The sequence below is a fragment of the Stegostoma tigrinum genome, chromosome 18 (genome assembly GCF_030684315.1).
Source record: "Stegostoma tigrinum isolate sSteTig4 chromosome 18, sSteTig4.hap1, whole genome shotgun sequence".
NCBI classification, from domain to species: Eukaryota; Metazoa; Chordata; class Chondrichthyes; order Orectolobiformes; family Stegostomatidae; genus Stegostoma; species Stegostoma tigrinum.
Window position 1 is genome coordinate 43,184,437 of NC_081371.1, and position 6,000 is coordinate 43,190,436.

A 6,000-nucleotide genomic window follows, 5' to 3' on the forward strand; every position below is an offset into this window, starting at 1 on the left:
GCAATGAGTAAAAAAGAGTCATATACTGGCCAAAAGCAACTTATGACTTTTGAAACTCCCAAGGATATCGTGGGAGGTTGCAAACATTGATTCTTGTAAGTGTGACACTGGACTTGACTGATTTAATGAACAGTGGAATGATTGACATGAGTCTGGGATAAGAAAGGTGTTGTACTATTTCAGGGACTCCCTTTTTGATTTAATGTGTTGGTCACTCAGCTGGTATGGCAACTTCACTAAGGTGGCATACATGGTGCAACCAGGGTCATGGTGGAGCAGTCAATAGGGCTGCTAAAGATGTGGCTCCACTGCTTAGACCAGCCAGGCTGGTGCCCCTATTTACTGCAGATAGCCTGTGCCACAACTAAACAACATGATAGATCCTGAACACCTGGGAGAGCGACAGCAGTCTTTCAAGGAGGAAGAGAACAAGGATGCTTGGGAGATGGATACTATCGTTGCGTATAGTGGAGCTCAACTGTGTCGGGTGCAATGAATCAGACAGGACCTGATTGACATTCTCTTCCAGTAGGTAACAGCTGGGAGCAGCCAACTATCATGGAATGAAAAACATTTATTGTTTGTCATGCCAGTATTCAGTTTGCATTGTGCAGCCTCTATTCATTTTATTTGCATTCACTTTTGCAGACTGTAAATAGAAGATTGTGTTTTGGAATGATCTGACTCCTTGGCTGCATATAATGTTCCCCAACTGGACAATACCGAGATGTGGGTCTATGTTGGCATTGAGGACAGAGCAGCAGTGACCTAAAGTGTTTCTACTGAGTGACTAGACAGATTGTAGCTAAGGGTAGGTAAAGCGTGGTGTCTGGTGTTTGAACAACAGTTAGGGTTGAAACAATGGGATTTTATGTCAAAGGGAGCGGCAGGTTACAAGCTGTTAGCAGCATTACCTTTTGGCCACTGTGCCATTGCATCAGCAGAGATGAACAACACTGATTTGCCAAAGCTTGTGCAGATGCACAGTGACCTTAGAATCCCTACAGTGCAGAAGCAAGCCACTCAGCCCTTTGAGTCCACAACGACCCTCCAAAGAGCATCCCACACAACCCTGCATCCCCACGTCCATTTCACCTAGCCTGCTCATCCCTGGACACTATGGGAAATTTAGCATGGCCAATCCACCTAACCTGCACATCTTTGGACTGTGGGAGGAAACCGGAACACCAGAAAGAACCCCACGCAGATAAGGGGAGAATGTGTAAACTCCACACAGACAGTTGCCAAAGGCTGGAATTGAACCTGGGTACCTGGAGCTGTGAAGCAGCAATGCTAAGCACTGAGCTACTGTGACATGGACGATCGCCAATATCTACTGAGTGGCTTGTTGTTCCAGGAATGGCACTTGGTGAATTGCAGCTGGTATTAGGCAAGAATTACATCATTGGGAGCCCTGGGAAGTTAATGAGTTGTGTCTGGTAAGATGTTGTGAGAAATCTCATGAGTCTTCATGGGACAAACCCTGATCTCATTACAGCATTGGCTCAAACATGGATAAAAGAGCTGAATTCCAGAGGTGAGGTGAGAGTCACAGCCTTTGACATCAAGGCTGCATTCAACCAACTGTAGCATCAACGAGCCCTGGCAAAACATGAATCAATGGGTATCGGGGGCAAACTCTTTGGTAGTTGGAGTCATAACTGACACACAGGAAGATGATTGTGGTTGTTGGAAGTCAATTATCTCAGCTCCAGTACATGTCTGCAGGAGATCCTCAGGGTATTTTCCCAGCCCAACCATTTTTAGCTGCTTCATCAATGACCTTCCCTCCATCATAAGGTCAGAAGTGAAGACGTTTGCCGATGATCGCACAATGCCCAGCACCATTCGTGACTCCTCAGATACTGAAGCAGTCCATGTTCACATGCAACAAGTTCTGGGCAAGATTCAGGCTTGGGCTGACAAGTGGCAAGTGACATTCGTGCCATACAAATGCCAGCCTAGGACCACCACCAACAAGAGACAATCTAACCACCACCTCTTGATAGTCAATGATATTACCATCATTGATTAACCCCTCTCAATATCCTGGGAGTTGTCATTGACCAGAAACTCAACTGGACTCACCGCATAAACACAGTGGCTGAAAGACCAGGTCAGAAGCTGGGAATACTGCAGCGAGTAACACATCTTCTGACTCCTTAAACGTTGTCCAACATCTATAAGGCACAAGCCAGGAGTGTGATGGAATACTCCCCACTTGCCTGGATGAGTACAGCCCCAACAACCCTCAAGAAACTTGACACCATCCAGGATAAAGCAGCTCACTTTACTGGCACTACATCCACAAGCATCCATTCCTTCCACCACCGACGCTCGGTAGCAGCAGTGTGTACTATCTACAAGATGCACTGCAGAAATTCACCAAAAATTCTCAGACAGCACCTTCCAAACCCACGATCATTTCCATCTAGAAGGAAAAGGACAGCAGATATATGGGAACACCACCACCTCCAAGTTCTCCTCCAAGCCACTGACTTGGAAATATATCGCCATTCCTTCATGGCCGGTGGATCAAAATCCTGGAAATCCCCCCTTAATAGCACTATGAGTCAACCCACAGTGGGTAGACTGCAGAGGTTCAAGAAGGCAGCTCACCACCACCTTCCCAAGGGAAACTAGGTTTGGTCGTTAAATGCTGGCCACCCAGTGACACCCACATCACACAACTGATAAGAAAGAAAAGCTTAATGAAGCTAACACTTAGCTAAAAACAAGTACAATTCCGCCCATTAATTCTGTCCTCTCCCAAATGATGCTGCCAAAAATGAAACCATTCCTTCACATCCTTTCCTAAACATTCATCACAGATAGATATAATATGAAGGTAACAAAGAACACTTTCAACATCTCAGCTGCATGTGCAGAATGACTACACGTAGCAAATTGCTTTCGTTCTATTCCTATTGCCCAGTCATATTCCTCCTGTAGCTTCTCAAAACAGGTTAATCAAATTGGTGGGCTTGTGGGCCTTAGCTAAGTTAGACTTTTAAAATAGGCAGAGCATTTTTATATCAGTAATTATGGGAAGGAACCTACATTCTTCTCACATAGTTTTATTTAAATATCAAGCTGATCCTAATAAAATGCAGTGCATACCTTTCATCCACACACAGAAATGCCCCAAAATAAAACTGGAGTTTTTAGCTCCTGACATATATTTTTAGTGCCTCCAAGGACCAGTCAGGCATTGGATGAGCTGCTGACATCATCTCTAGGGCATGACCACTGATTTGTCAACAAAAACACCCTTATGGGATAATAGTCTTAATAGAATAAAACAGAACTTAAAATAAGGAATCTCATCCCGTGTCTCTACCTCTGTTACAAATTTGTAATTAGGTGCAAATATACATTCACTGTCATTCAGAATCACATGTGTAGATGATCTCAAGAGGAAAAAAATTCAACTGTGACCTGCAGCAAAAACACTCACCCTTCACTGCTGGTTTTGTCTGGTATTATGTACGTTGAAGATTCAAGGCAGGCAAGTGTAAACGGCTGAAGCGAATCTCCTGCAGATTTCAGCTATTAATCAAGAGTCAGTGCATGAGTTAGACAGGTAATTTAATACCTCCTCGTGCATGAACTGACTCGGGGCAGCCCTTCATATATAGACCCTAGAGATTCACAATCAGTTTGGGTCATCCAGCTCAAAGTGTGTGTGTTCCCTTTGGAGCCTGCTATGACTGGTTCCTCAAAGGTGAAATATACGAAGCATAGACTGCTCTCTATAATATTTGCTTACATTAACCTTTTTGGTGTTGAGTTATTTTCATCGTATAACAGCATTATTTCCCTAGCAGTCAGTCCAAGGCTGAATACTTTCGACTGCACCTTTTGTTTTGCTTTAGCTTTCTCATGCTGTATTTTCTCACTGATCTCCAAAAGAGGGCACGACAGCCATACATTTTATGCAATATTAGTTGATTATACAAGTACCCTTTAAGAATGGGTTTATTTGGGAACAACATCATGACAATACTGAGGCAGCAGCATGTTTAAGAGACATTTGATAACCATGTAATATGTAGGTCAACTGTAAGGTACTGAATCGTGGAAATATAACTGAACAAGAAAAATGTTCTTTTTAAATACGTTCTGGATGGATTTCATTGAAAAAATAAAACTAATGGAAAAGAACGCAGTTCATTCAATGTAATCCTCAAATGAACTGATTTACATTAATTTGCTTCTGAGTGGAGCTTTGAATACAATTGCATTGCATACTAAACATTTAGCTAAGTCTTCTTCGTGTGTCAATGTAGCAGGTTCTTTAGTTAAAATCCTTAGATGAACATAGAGACAAAAAATCAATTGTCAGATATCACGGGGGCTCTAACTAAATTCTGTATTTCAGTCAATTTATTGTCTTCATTTCTATTTTTATCAAATAAATTAAGTAGTTTCAATTTTGAAAATGAATGAAATCATCTGTTGGCAACTTCAGATATGATCTGAGTACTCAAAAGTAAATGCAGAATTTTAGTTTTTAGCATAAAATTTAAATACAACTATAGAAATGTAACTGAACATGTGCAGAAATATTAGTTTGCACAATCTCTTTAATAGTTCTGAAAATATGTTTGTCAATTGCAATGATTTATTCAACAATATTGAAATTTGACTTAGAATTTTCAAACTATAAATAATCTTATGTTCATGTATGCCTTTCTCTAAAAGGTGTTTCGAAATTAATGTATGTGGGATGACAATTGTCATATTTTTATCGTTTGTCACCAACAGTCACAGTAACTCCAGGGCTAATACAGTAGAGATTTCCCTTTGTTATGTGTGATTCCCCAGTGCAACTCTGTAAAAGAAAGAGGAAAAATAAAAGCGAATAAAATGCTCTTCTTACCTGTCCAAGGAAAATTTCTGCCCATAGACATTTTCCTCAGCTACTCCATTTCTGAATGCAATGTTGCTTTGTACAAGCTACCAACGTGAGCAAATCATCAGGCCTCCCACAAAAAGGATAATTGGCTGTAGTTGAAGTGCTGTAAACATTCATCATAATGGCACTCGTATGCTGAAGCCAGCAGCTATCTCAGCTGACTCTTTTACTTAGGTATAGCTAATGCTTCATGTGCACAGACTTGTGTTTTACTGTTTCCTTCTTCCTTATCTCAAATATGAATGAGACAGACTAATGCTAACAGCAACCCCGATTCTCCACACACATACAGACAACACAAATTGCAGCCAGAATGAAACGTGTGTTCAGCTGCTCTAATTAAGCAGTAGTTGTATTTTATCCTGAAGATACTGATTAATAAATAATTCAGCAGCTAAAAAGCAAAAATTAAATAAGCAAAAGTGCAAATGAGATGGTAATTTTGAAAAGATGTCAGCAGTAATATAACAGATGTTTTAAGTTTAATGATTGTTGCAGTGCACAATGAATTTTTGTTACTATGGCACTTTGATAGATCTTACTGTCCAAATATCTTGTACCATTAGAACTCTATGCCTGTGGCATTGCCCTTATTTCTCAAGAAGCTCAGTTCAGCACAGAAAGCAGATTTTAATGCAAGGTACAAATGATACAATGTGGGGGATTGGGAGGAGTCAGTGTGCAGGGGTTGCAAAACTGGAAGATACACACAAAATCATGAAAGTACATGAGGCATCCTGAAATTTACCTGTCAAGCCGTAATATTATCTGAAACCTGCCTGAGGTCAAGGTAAGTCATATCAAAGTCGTCTGGCAGAAGCCATAATTGAGGCTGGACAGTACTGTTGTTGGACACCCAAGGTTGCAAACTGGACTCACCAGGCCCAGCGTAAAGTACCTGGGTCAGGGTCATGGGGAGGTTAAACGTCAAATAAACTGAGGAAGGTAACAATGGCACAGCGGAGTTCCAAGGATTCCTCTGGATCCAAATGAGTATTCCTGCACACGCCTGACCCTCTCCCAAATGTTTTCTCCTGGAAGGTGACATTCTTTTACTTAACATTTTCTAGTTGCATTCCTGC

The 6,000-nt window shown here is 41.3% G+C and overlaps 1 protein-coding gene across 11 annotated transcripts in view; it reads right to left on the reverse strand.

Moving 5' to 3' along the window:
- mgat4c (mgat4 family member C) overlaps nt 1-5,157 on the reverse strand; it is a 384,199-nt gene extending 379,042 nt beyond the window's left edge. For all 11 annotated transcript variants that reach the window (XM_048549098.2, XM_059652473.1, XM_059652471.1 and 8 more), the window contains exon 1: nt 4,883-5,157. The gene's annotated coding sequence lies outside the window, so the exon portion shown is untranslated. The remainder of the gene's footprint in view (nt 1-4,882) is intronic.
- Between the last annotated feature and the right edge of the window lie 843 nt (nt 5,158-6,000).